The 11825-nt window shown below is 36.1% G+C and overlaps 19 non-coding genes across 19 annotated transcripts; all 19 read left to right on the forward strand.

The window, feature by feature from the left end:
- Positions 1–193: 193 nt before the first annotated feature.
- TRNAK-UUU (transfer RNA lysine (anticodon UUU)) lies at positions 194–266 on the forward strand. Its single transcript has one exon. It is a non-coding gene; the product is annotated as a tRNA-Lys (tRNA).
- A 342-nt stretch (positions 267–608) lies between these two features.
- TRNAR-UCU (transfer RNA arginine (anticodon UCU)) lies at positions 609–699 on the forward strand. Its single transcript is given in 2 exon segments — positions 609–645; positions 664–699. It is a non-coding gene; the product is annotated as a tRNA-Arg (tRNA).
- A 459-nt stretch (positions 700–1158) lies between these two features.
- TRNAK-UUU (transfer RNA lysine (anticodon UUU)) lies at positions 1159–1231 on the forward strand. The gene has a single exon. It is a non-coding gene; the product is annotated as a tRNA-Lys (tRNA).
- Positions 1232–2095: 864 nt separating this feature from the next.
- TRNAK-UUU (transfer RNA lysine (anticodon UUU)) lies at positions 2096–2168 on the forward strand. The gene has a single exon. It is a non-coding gene; the product is annotated as a tRNA-Lys (tRNA).
- Positions 2169–2509: 341 nt separating this feature from the next.
- TRNAR-UCU (transfer RNA arginine (anticodon UCU)) lies at positions 2510–2600 on the forward strand. Its single transcript is given in 2 exon segments — positions 2510–2546; positions 2565–2600. It is a non-coding gene; the product is annotated as a tRNA-Arg (tRNA).
- A 459-nt stretch (positions 2601–3059) lies between these two features.
- Positions 3060–3132, forward strand: TRNAK-UUU (transfer RNA lysine (anticodon UUU)). Its single transcript has one exon. It is a non-coding gene; the product is annotated as a tRNA-Lys (tRNA).
- An 864-nt stretch (positions 3133–3996) lies between these two features.
- Positions 3997–4069, forward strand: TRNAK-UUU (transfer RNA lysine (anticodon UUU)). The gene has a single exon. It is a non-coding gene; the product is annotated as a tRNA-Lys (tRNA).
- A 342-nt stretch (positions 4070–4411) lies between these two features.
- Positions 4412–4502, forward strand: TRNAR-UCU (transfer RNA arginine (anticodon UCU)). The gene is given in 2 exon segments: positions 4412–4448; positions 4467–4502. It is a non-coding gene; the product is annotated as a tRNA-Arg (tRNA).
- Positions 4503–4961: 459 nt separating this feature from the next.
- On the forward strand, positions 4962–5034 carry TRNAK-UUU (transfer RNA lysine (anticodon UUU)). The gene has a single exon. It is a non-coding gene; the product is annotated as a tRNA-Lys (tRNA).
- Positions 5035–5898: 864 nt separating this feature from the next.
- Positions 5899–5971, forward strand: TRNAK-UUU (transfer RNA lysine (anticodon UUU)). The gene has a single exon. It is a non-coding gene; the product is annotated as a tRNA-Lys (tRNA).
- Positions 5972–6312: 341 nt separating this feature from the next.
- Positions 6313–6403, forward strand: TRNAR-UCU (transfer RNA arginine (anticodon UCU)). Its single transcript is given in 2 exon segments — positions 6313–6349; positions 6368–6403. It is a non-coding gene; the product is annotated as a tRNA-Arg (tRNA).
- Positions 6404–6862: 459 nt separating this feature from the next.
- On the forward strand, positions 6863–6935 carry TRNAK-UUU (transfer RNA lysine (anticodon UUU)). The gene has a single exon. It is a non-coding gene; the product is annotated as a tRNA-Lys (tRNA).
- Positions 6936–7799: 864 nt separating this feature from the next.
- TRNAK-UUU (transfer RNA lysine (anticodon UUU)) lies at positions 7800–7872 on the forward strand. Its single transcript has one exon. It is a non-coding gene; the product is annotated as a tRNA-Lys (tRNA).
- Positions 7873–8214: 342 nt separating this feature from the next.
- Positions 8215–8305, forward strand: TRNAR-UCU (transfer RNA arginine (anticodon UCU)). Its single transcript is given in 2 exon segments — positions 8215–8251; positions 8270–8305. It is a non-coding gene; the product is annotated as a tRNA-Arg (tRNA).
- A 459-nt stretch (positions 8306–8764) lies between these two features.
- Positions 8765–8837, forward strand: TRNAK-UUU (transfer RNA lysine (anticodon UUU)). Its single transcript has one exon. It is a non-coding gene; the product is annotated as a tRNA-Lys (tRNA).
- An 864-nt stretch (positions 8838–9701) lies between these two features.
- Positions 9702–9774, forward strand: TRNAK-UUU (transfer RNA lysine (anticodon UUU)). The gene has a single exon. It is a non-coding gene; the product is annotated as a tRNA-Lys (tRNA).
- Positions 9775–10115: 341 nt separating this feature from the next.
- On the forward strand, positions 10116–10206 carry TRNAR-UCU (transfer RNA arginine (anticodon UCU)). The gene is given in 2 exon segments: positions 10116–10152; positions 10171–10206. It is a non-coding gene; the product is annotated as a tRNA-Arg (tRNA).
- A 459-nt stretch (positions 10207–10665) lies between these two features.
- On the forward strand, positions 10666–10738 carry TRNAK-UUU (transfer RNA lysine (anticodon UUU)). The gene has a single exon. It is a non-coding gene; the product is annotated as a tRNA-Lys (tRNA).
- An 864-nt stretch (positions 10739–11602) lies between these two features.
- On the forward strand, positions 11603–11675 carry TRNAK-UUU (transfer RNA lysine (anticodon UUU)). The gene has a single exon. It is a non-coding gene; the product is annotated as a tRNA-Lys (tRNA).
- The last annotated feature ends 150 nt before the right edge of the window (positions 11676–11825 follow it).

The raw sequence follows: 11825 nt of genomic DNA on the forward strand, positions 1-11825 counted from the left end.
AATGAGATAGAACGAATTTCAGGATTTAAAATAGATTACGTGTGCTGCTGAAATTTCAAATGCTTGAAATATCAATTAATTATTAAACTCTACATATTTGATTGCTAATATATGTAACCATATTAAGAATTAAAGTGTAGGTTGGTGTGCGTCCACATCATTTTTAGCTGATTTTTAGTTGCAGTGTTGCAGAGCCTGGATAGCTCAGTCGGTAGAGCATCAGACTTTTAATCTGAGGGTCCAGGGTTCAAGTCCCTGTTCAGGCGGTCGGCTACTTTAAAGAAAAAGTATTCTGATTGTACATTCTTTTTGTGTTCCACTGCATGATGAATAAGATATTCCATTACCAAAATTAAAAAAAAAACGTCTTTCATGGAGAAGTGAAAAACCCATCTGTCTCATATATCAGATGACGATACACTAAACTTAAGTTGTATGCAGACTTACCAACTGTATCATGTAGTTTGACACGGTGAATAACTTTTACCCAATTCAATATTCAAAATATAGCCATGGTTATAGTATCCAATGAACTTTATAAAGTTGATCAACAGCTCAAAGCTCATTATTTCATTTCTGAATATCTGTGCACCTCATTCAAGCAGATTGGCTCTGTGGCGCAATGGATAGCGCATTGGACTTCTACGTGAATGTCAAGAAGGTATTCAAAGGCTGTGGGTTCTAATCCCACCAGAGTCAGTTTTATCCCTGTTTATTTCATAACTATTTAAAGAAGTTATAAGCGATGCATGCATGCTTCTGCTTCACCAAAATCATTTGCTAAAAAAGGTCAGTAAAAGGAAGTCTATTTTAAAGAGACACCGTTCAATTTGGGTAATCTATGCAGAAGAGGAAATTGTCAGCTGTACTGATGAAAATATAATTTACTCGGAAGTAAGATTTTGGGCCCTTCCTTAATTTTACCATGTCAATAAACACATATGAATTTGACGTCAGCAAAAAAATGAGATAGTAGCAACTTCAGGATTAAAAATAAGGTTACATTTACTGAAGAAATTTCAAATGCTTGAAATATCAATTCATTATTATATTCTAGTGTATTTGGTACCTTCTTCAGGTAACCATCTTAAGAAACATAGCGTTAGTTGGGACACTGCCAAATTTTGATTAGGTGATTTTGAGGTTTGCTGTATCAGAGCCTGGATAGCTCAGTCGGTAGAGCATCAGACTTTTAATCTGAGGGTCCAGGGTTCAAGTCCCTGTTCAGGCGGTTTGTTTAAAGAAAATGTACTCTAATGACATGCTCTTTTCAGGATCCAATGAACGAGTAGTCCCATTAGAGTAATTGCAAGTTACTCTTAATGGAGCCATTAAATACCCATCGGTCGTGTACCATTTGACAAGAGTTAAGAAGACTTACCGCAACGGTATCATGTCGTTTGAGATGTTGATTATCTTTTCCCCAATTCAATGTTCAAAATGGAACCCTGCTTATAGTTTCCAAATCACTTTATAAAGTTGGTCAACCGCTGATAGCTCATCTTTTTATTTGAGAATTTCTGTTCACCTTGTTGAATCAGGTTGGATCTCTGGTGCAATGGATAGCGGCTTGGGGTTCTAGGCGAATGTAGAGAAAGCATTCAAAGTCTTTGGGTTGGAATACTAGCTGGGTCAGTTTTATCCCTCCTTTATCTTATAACTAATTGAAACAGTAACAAACAATGCCTGCTTCTGCATAACCAGAGACATTTACCAAAACGGCAGTGAAAGAAAGTCTATTTAAACAGACACTGTTTGCTTTGAAAATGTTGCATAATCTATGCCGAAGAGTAAATTTCCAGTTATACTGCCGGACATGTAATTTAGTACCTAGTAATAGTATTTGGCCTTTTACTAATTTCACAATGTCAATTTAGAGACATGATTTCTAAGTCAGCCGAAAATGAGATAGAACGAATTTCAGGATTTAAAATAGATTACGTGTGCTGCTGAAATTTCAAATGCTTGAAATATCAATTAATTATTAAACTCTACATATTTGATTGCTAATATATGTAACCATATTAAGAATTAAAGTGTAGGTTGGTGTGCGTCCACATCATTTTTAGCTGATTTTTAGTTGCAGTGTTGCAGAGCCTGGATAGCTCAGTCGGTAGAGCATCAGACTTTTAATCTGAGGGTCCAGGGTTCAAGTCCCTGTTCAGGCGGTCGGCTACTTTAAAGAAAAAGTATTCTGATTGTACATTCTTTTTGTGTTCCACTGCATGATGAATAAGATATTCCATTACCAAAATTAAAAAAAAAACGTCTTTCATGGAGAAGTGAAAAACCCATCTGTCTCATATATCAGATGACGATACACTAAACTTAAGTTGTATGCAGACTTACCAACTGTATCATGTAGTTTGACACGGTGAATAACTTTTACCCAATTCAATATTCAAAATATAGCCATGGTTATAGTATCCAATGAACTTTATAAAGTTGATCAACAGCTCAAAGCTCATTATTTCATTTCTGAATATCTTGCACCTCATTCAAGCAGATTGGCTCTGTGGCGCAATGGATAGCGCATTGGACTTCTACGTGAATGTCAAGAAGGTATTCAAAGGCTGTGGGTTCTAATCCCACCAGAGTCAGTTTTATCCCTGTTTATTTCATAACTATTTAAAGAAGTTATAAGCGATGCATGCATGCTTCTGCTTCACCAAAATCATTTGCTAAAAAAGGTCAGTAAAAGGAAGTCTATTTTAAAGAGACACCGTTCAATTTGGGTAATCTATGCAGAAGAGGAAATTGTCAGCTGTACTGATGAAAATATAATTTACTCGGAAGTAAGATTTTGGGCCCTTCCTTAATTTTACCATGTCAATAAACACATATGAATTTGACGTCAGCAAAAAAATGAGATAGTAGCAACTTCAGGACTAAAAATAAGGTTACATTTACTGAAGAAATTTCAAATGCTTGAAATATCAATTCATTATTATATTCTAGTGTATTTGGTACCTTCTTCAGGTAACCATCTTAAGAAACATAGCGTTAGTTGGGACACTGCCAAATTTTGATTAGGTGATTTTGAGGTTAGCTGTATCAGAGCCTGGATAGCTCAGTCGGTAGAGCATCAGACTTTTAATCTGAGGGTCCAGGGTTCAAGTCCCTGTTCAGGCGGTTTGTTTAAAGAAAATGTACTCTAATGACATGCTCTTTTCAGGATCCAATGAACGAGTAGTCCCATTAGAGTAATTGCAAGTTACTCTTAATGGAGCCATTAAATACCCATCGGTCGTGTACCATTTGACAAGAGTTAAGAAGACTTACCGCAACGGTATCATGTCGTTTGAGATGTTGATTATCTTTTCCCCAATTCAATGTTCAAAATGGAACCCTGCTTATAGTTTCCAAATCACTTTATAAAGTTGGTCAACCGCTGATAGCTCATCTTTTTATTTGAGAATTTCTGTTCACCTTGTTGAATCAGGTTGGATCTCTGGTGCAATGGATAGCGGCTTGGGGTTCTAGGCGAATGTAGAGAAAGCATTCAAAGTCTTTGGGTTGGAATACTAGCTGGGTCAGTTTTATCCCTCCTTTATCTTATAACTAATTGAAACAGTAACAAACAATGCCTGCTTCTGCATAACCAGAGACATTTACCAAAACGGCAGTGAAAGAAAGTCTATTTAAACAGACACTGTTTGCTTTGAAAATGTTGCATAATCTATGCCGAAGAGTAAATTTCCAGTTATACTGCCGGACATGTAATTTAGTACCTAGTAATAGTATTTGGCCTTTTACTAATTTCACAATGTCAATTTAGAGACATGATTTCTAAGTCAGCCGAAAATGAGATAGAACGAATTTCAGGATTTAAAATAGATTACGTGTGCTGCTGAAATTTCAAATGCTTGAAATATCAATTAATTATTAAACTCTACATATTTGATTGCTAATATATGTAACCATATTAAGAATTAAAGTGTAGGTTGGTGTGCGTCCACATCATTTTTAGCTGATTTTTAGTTGCAGTGTTGCAGAGCCTGGATAGCTCAGTCGGTAGAGCATCAGACTTTTAATCTGAGGGTCCAGGGTTCAAGTCCCTGTTCAGGCGGTCGGCTACTTTAAAGAAAAAGTATTCTGATTGTACATTCTTTTTGTGTTCCACTGCATGATGAATAAGATATTCCATTACCAAAATTAAAAAAAAAACGTCTTTCATGGAGAAGTGAAAAACCCATCTGTCTCATATATCAGATGACGATACACTAAACTTAAGTTGTATGCAGACTTACCAACTGTATCATGTAGTTTGACACGGTGAATAACTTTTACCCAATTCAATATTCAAAATATAGCCATGGTTATAGTATCCAATGAACTTTATAAAGTTGATCAACAGCTCAAAGCTCATTATTTCATTTCTGAATATCTGTGCACCTCATTCAAGCAGATTGGCTCTGTGGCGCAATGGATAGCGCATTGGACTTCTACGTGAATGTCAAGAAGGTATTCAAAGGCTGTGGGTTCTAATCCCACCAGAGTCAGTTTTATCCCTGTTTATTTCATAACTATTTAAAGAAGTTATAAGCGATGCATGCATGCTTCTGCTTCACCAAAATCATTTGCTAAAAAAGGTCAGTAAAAGGAAGTCTATTTTAAAGAGACACCGTTCAATTTGGGTAATCTATGCAGAAGAGGAAATTGTCAGCTGTACTGATGAAAATATAATTTACTCGGAAGTAAGATTTTGGGCCCTTCCTTAATTTTACCATGTCAATAAACACATATGAATTTGACGTCAGCAAAAAAATGAGATAGTAGCAACTTCAGGATTAAAAATAAGGTTACATTTACTGAAGAAATTTCAAATGCTTGAAATATCAATTCATTATTATATTCTAGTGTATTTGGTACCTTCTTCAGGTAACCATCTTAAGAAACATAGCGTTAGTTGGGACACTGCCAAATTTTGATTAGGTGATTTTGAGGTTTGCTGTATCAGAGCCTGGATAGCTCAGTCGGTAGAGCATCAGACTTTTAATCTGAGGGTCCAGGGTTCAAGTCCCTGTTCAGGCGGTTTGTTTAAAGAAAATGTACTCTAATGACATGCTCTTTTCAGGATCCAATGAACGAGTAGTCCCATTAGAGTAATTGCAAGTTACTCTTAATGGAGCCATTAAATACCCATCGGTCGTGTACCATTTGACAAGAGTTAAGAAGACTTACCGCAACGGTATCATGTCGTTTGAGATGTTGATTATCTTTTCCCCAATTCAATGTTCAAAATGGAACCCTGCTTATAGTTTCCAAATCACTTTATAAAGTTGGTCAACCGCTGATAGCTCATCTTTTTATTTGAGAATTTCTGTTCACCTTGTTGAATCAGGTTGGATCTCTGGTGCAATGGATAGCGGCTTGGGGTTCTAGGCGAATGTAGAGAAAGCATTCAAAGTCTTTGGGTTGGAATACTAGCTGGGTCAGTTTTATCCCTCCTTTATCTTATAACTAATTGAAACAGTAACAAACAATGCCTGCTTCTGCATAACCAGAGACATTTACCAAAACGGCAGTGAAAGAAAGTCTATTTAAACAGACACTGTTTGCTTTGAAAATGTTGCATAATCTATGCCGAAGAGTAAATTTCCAGTTATACTGCCGGACATGTAATTTAGTACCTAGTAATAGTATTTGGCCTTTTACTAATTTCACAATGTCAATTTAGAGACATGATTTCTAAGTCAGCCGAAAATGAGATAGAACGAATTTCAGGATTTAAAATAGATTACGTGTGCTGCTGAAATTTCAAATGCTTGAAATATCAATTAATTATTAAACTCTACATATTTGATTGCTAATATATGTAACCATATTAAGAATTAAAGTGTAGGTTGGTGTGCGTCCACATCATTTTTAGCTGATTTTTAGTTGCAGTGTTGCAGAGCCTGGATAGCTCAGTCGGTAGAGCATCAGACTTTTAATCTGAGGGTCCAGGGTTCAAGTCCCTGTTCAGGCGGTCGGCTACTTTAAAGAAAAAGTATTCTGATTGTACATTCTTTTTGTGTTCCACTGCATGATGAATAAGATATTCCATTACCAAAATTAAAAAAAAACGTCTTTCATGGAGAAGTGAAAAACCCATCTGTCTCATATATCAGATGACGATACACTAAACTTAAGTTGTATGCAGACTTACCAACTGTATCATGTAGTTTGACACGGTGAATAACTTTTACCCAATTCAATATTCAAAATATAGCCATGGTTATAGTATCCAATGAACTTTATAAAGTTGATCAACAGCTCAAAGCTCATTATTTCATTTCTGAATATCTGTGCACCTCATTCAAGCAGATTGGCTCTGTGGCGCAATGGATAGCGCATTGGACTTCTAGGTGAATGTCAAGAAGGTATTCAAAGGCTGTGGGTTCGAATCCCACCAGAGTCAGTTTTATCCCTGTTTATTTCATAACTATTTAAAGAAGTTATAAGCGATGCATGCATGCTTCTGCTTCACCAAAATCATTTGCTAAAAAAGGTCAGTAAAAGGAAGTCTATTTTAAAGAGACACCGTTCAATTTGGGTAATCTATGCAGAAGAGGAAATTGTCAGCTGTACTGATGAAAATATAATTTACTCGGAAGTAAGATTTTGGGCCCTTCCTTAATTTTACCATGTCAATAAACACATATGAATTTGACGTCAGCAAAAAAATGAGATAGTAGCAACTTCAGGATTAAAAATAAGGTTACATTTACTGAAGAAATTTCAAATGCTTGAAATATCAATTCATTATTATATTCTAGTGTATTTGGTACCTTCTTCAGGTAACCATCTTAAGAAACATAGCGTTAGTTGGGACACTGCCAAATTTTGATTAGGTGATTTTGAGGTTTGCTGTATCAGAGCCTGGATAGCTCAGTCGGTAGAGCATCAGACTTTTAATCTGAGGGTCCAGGGTTCAAGTCCCTGTTCAGGCGGTTTGTTTAAAGAAAATGTACTCTAATGACATGCTCTTTTCAGGATCCAATGAACGAGTAGTCCCATTAGAGTAATTGCAAGTTACTCTTAATGGAGCCATTAAATACCCATCGGTCGTGTACCATTTGACAAGAGTTAAGAAGACTTACCGCAACGGTATCATGTCGTTTGAGATGTTGATTATCTTTTCCCCAATTCAATGTTCAAAATGGAACCCTGCTTATAGTTTCCAAATCACTTTATAAAGTTGGTCAACCGCTGATAGCTCATCTTTTTATTTGAGAATTTCTGTTCACCTTGTTGAATCAGGTTGGATCTCTGGTGCAATGGATAGCGGCTTGGGGTTCTAGGCGAAGGAAGAGAAAGCATTCAAAGTCTTTGGGTTGGAATACTAGCTGGGTCAGTTTTATCCCTCCTTTATCTTATAACTAATTGAAACAGTAACAAACAATGCCTGCTTCTGCATAACCAGAGACATTTACCAAAACGGCAGTGAAAGAAAGTCTATTTAAACAGACACTGTTTGCTTTGAAAATGTTGCATAATCTATGCCGAAGAGTAAATTTCCAGTTATACTGCCGGACATGTAATTTAGTACCTAGTAATAGTATTTGGCCTTTTACTAATTTCACAATGTCAATTTAGAGACATGATTTCTAAGTCAGCCGAAAATGAGATAGAACGAATTTCAGGATTTAAAATAGATTACGTGTGCTGCTGAAATTTCAAATGCTTGAAATATCAATTAATTATTAAACTCTACATATTTGATTGCTAATATATGTAACCATATTAAGAATTAAAGTGTAGGTTGGTGTGCGTCCACATCATTTTTAGCTGATTTTTAGTTGCAGTGTTGCAGAGCCTGGATAGCTCAGTCGGTAGAGCATCAGACTTTTAATCTGAGGGTCCAGGGTTCAAGTCCCTGTTCAGGCGGTCGGCTACTTTAAAGAAAAAGTATTCTGATTGTACATTCTTTTTGTGTTCCACTGCATGATGAATAAGATATTCCATTACCAAAATTTAAAAAAAAACGTCTTTCATGGAGAAGTGAAAAACCCATCTGTCTCATATATCAGATGACGATACACTAAACTTAAGTTGTATGCAGACTTACCAACTGTATCATGTAGTTTGACACGGTGAATAACTTTTACCCAATTCAATATTCAAAATATAGCCATGGTTATAGTATCCAATGAACTTTATAAAGTTGATCAACAGCTCAAAGCTCATTATTTCATTTCTGAATATCTGTGCACCTCATTCAAGCAGATTGGCTCTGTGGCGCAATGGATAGCGCATTGGACTTCTACGTGAATGTCAAGAAGGTATTCAAAGGCTGTGGGTTCTAATCCCACCAGAGTCAGTTTTATCCCTGTTTATTTCATAACTATTTAAAGAAGTTATAAGCGATGCATGCATGCTTCTGCTTCACCAAAATCATTTGCTAAAAAAGGTCAGTAAAAGGAAGTCTATTTTAAAGAGACACCGTTCAATTTGGGTAATCTATGCAGAAGAGGAAATTGTCAGCTGTACTGATGAAAATATAATTTACTCGGAAGTAAGATTTTGGGCCCTTCCTTAATTTTACCATGTCAATAAACACATATGAATTTGACGTCAGCAAAAAAATGAGATAGTAGCAACTTCAGGATTAAAAATAAGGTTACATTTACTGAAGAAATTTCAAATGCTTGAAATATCAATTCATTATTATATTCTAGTGTATTTGGTACCTTCTTCAGGTAACCATCTTAAGAAACATAGCGTTAGTTGGGACACTGCCAAATTTTGATTAGGTGATTTTGAGGTTTGCTGTATCAGAGCCTGGATAGCTCAGTCGGTAGAGCATCAGACTTTTAATCTGAGGGTCCAGGGTTCAAGTCCCTGTTCAGGCGGTTTGTTTAAAGAAAATGTACTCTAATGACATGCTCTTTTCAGGATCCAATGAACGAGTAGTCCCATTAGAGTAATTGCAAGTTACTCTTAATGGAGCCATTAAATACCCATCGGTCGTGTACCATTTGACAAGAGTTAAGAAGACTTACCGCAACGGTATCATGTCGTTTGAGATGTTGATTATCTTTTCCCCAATTCAATGTTCAAAATGGAACCCTGCTTATAGTTTCCAAATCACTTTATAAAGTTGGTCAACCGCTGATAGCTCATCTTTTTATTTGAGAATTTCTGTTCACCTTGTTGAATCAGGTTGGATCTCTGGTGCAATGGATAGCGGCTTGGGGTTCTAGGCGAATGTAGAGAAAGCATTCAAAGTCTTTGGGTTGGAATACTAGCTGGGTCAGTTTTATCCCTCCTTTATCTTATAACTAATTGAAACAGTAACAAACAATGCCTGCTTCTGCATAACCAGAGACATTTACCAAAACGGCAGTGAAAGAAAGTCTATTTAAACAGACACTGTTTGCTTTGAAAATGTTGCATAATCTATGCCGAAGAGTAAATTTCCAGTTATACTGCCGGACATGTAATTTAGTACCTAGTAATAGTATTTGGCCTTTTACTAATTTCACAATGTCAATTTAGAGACATGATTTCTAAGTCAGCCGAAAATGAGATAGAACGAATTTCAGGATTTAAAATAGATTACGTGTGCTGCTGAAATTTCAAATGCTTGAAATATCAATTAATTATTAAACTCTACATATTTGATTGCTAATATATGTAACCATATTAAGAATTAAAGTGTAGGTTGGTGTGCGTCCACATCATTTTTAGCTGATTTTTAGTTGCAGTGTTGCAGAGCCTGGATAGCTCAGTCGGTAGAGCATCAGACTTTTAATCTGAGGGTCCAGGGTTCAAGTCCCTGTTCAGGCGGTCGGCTACTTTAAAGAAAAAGTATTCTGATTGTACATTCTTTTTGTGTTCCACTGCATGATGAATAAGATATTCCATTACCAAAATTAAAAAAAAACGTCTTTCATGGAGAAGTGAAAAACCCATCTGTCTCATATATCAGATGACGATACACTAAACTTAAGTTGTATGCAGACTTACCAACTGTATCATGTAGTTTGACACGGTGAATAACTTTTACCCAATTCAATATTCAAAATATAGCCATGGTTATAGTATCCAATGAACTTTATAAAGTTGATCAACAGCTCAAAGCTCATTATTTCATTTCTGAATATCTGTGCACCTCATTCAAGCAGATTGGCTCTGTGGCGCAATGGATAGCGCATTGGACTTCTAGGTGAATGTCAAGAAGGTATTCAAAGGCTGTGGGTTCTAATCCCACCAGAGTCAGTTTTATCCCTGTTTATTTCATAACTATTTAAAGAAGTTATAAGCGATGCATGCATGCTTCTGCTTCACCAAAATCATTTGCTAAAAAAGGTCAGTAAAAGGAAGTCTATTTTAAAGAGACACCGTTCAATTTGGGTAATCTATGCAGAAGAGGAAATTGTCAGCTGTACTGATGAAAATATAATTTACTCGGAAGTAAGATTTTGGGCCCTTCCTTAATTTTACCATGTCAATAAACACATATGAATTTGACGTCAGCAAAAAAATGAGATAGTAGCAACTTCAGGATTAAAAATAAGGTTACATTTACTGAAGAAATTTCAAATGCTTGAAATATCAATTCATTATTATATTCTAGTGTATTTGGTACCTTCTTCAGGTAACCATCTTAAGAAACATAGCGTTAGTTGGGACACTGCCAAATTTTGATTAGGTGATTTTGAGGTTTGCTGTATCAGAGCCTGGATAGCTCAGTCGGTAGAGCATCAGACTTTTAATCTGAGGGTCCAGGGTTCAAGTCCCTGTTCAGGCGGTTTGTTTAAAGAAAATGTACTCTAATGACATGCTCTTTTCAGGATCCAATGAACGAGTAGTCCCATTAGAGTAATTGCAAGTTACTCTTAATGGAGCCATTAAATACCCATCGGTCGTGTACCATTTGACAAGAGTTAAGAAGACTTACCGCAACGGTATCATGTCGTTTGAGATGTTGATTATCTTTTCCCCAATTCAATGTTCAAAATGGAACCCTGCTTATAGTTTCCAAATCACTTTATAAAGTTGGTCAACCGCTGATAGCTCATCTTTTTATTTGAGAATTTCTGTTCACCTTGTTGAATCAGGTTGGATCTCTGGTGCAATGGATAGCGGCTTGGGGTTCTAGGCGAATGTAGAGAAAGCATTCAAAGTCTTTGGGTTGGAATACTAGCTGGGTCAGTTTTATCCCTCCTTTATCTTATAACTAATTGAAACAGTAACAAACAATGCCTGCTTCTGCATAACCAGAGACATTTACCAAAACGGCAGTGAAAGAAAGTCTATTTAAACAGACACTGTTTGCTTTGAAAATGTTGCATAATCTATGCCGAAGAGTAAATTTCCAGTTATACTGCCGGACATGTAATTTAGTACCTAGTAATAGTATTTGGCCTTTTACTAATTTCACAATGTCAATTTAGAGACATGATTTCTAAGTCAGCCGAAAATGAGATAGAACGAATTTCAGGATTTAAAATAGATTACGTGTGCTGCTGAAATTTCAAATGCTTGAAATATCAATTAATTATTAAACTCTACATATTTGATTGCTAATATATGTAACCATATTAAGAATTAAAGTGTAGGTTGGTGTGCGTCCACATCATTTTTAGCTGATTTTTAGTTGCAGTGTTGCAGAGCCTGGATAGCTCAGTCGGTAGAGCATCAGACTTTTAATCTGAGGGTCCAGGGTTCAAGTCCCTGTTCAGGCGGTCGGCTACTTTAAAGAAAAAGTATTCTGATTGTACATTCTTTTTGTGTTCCACTGCATGATGAATAAGATATTCCATTACCAAAATTAAAAAAAAACGTCTTTCATGGAGAAGTGAAAAACCCATCTGTCTCATATATCAGATGACGAT

The sequence above is a fragment of the Triturus cristatus genome, chromosome 4_1, assembly GCF_964204655.1.
Source record: "Triturus cristatus chromosome 4_1, aTriCri1.1, whole genome shotgun sequence".
Lineage (NCBI taxonomy): Eukaryota > Metazoa > Chordata > Amphibia > Caudata > Salamandridae > Triturus > Triturus cristatus.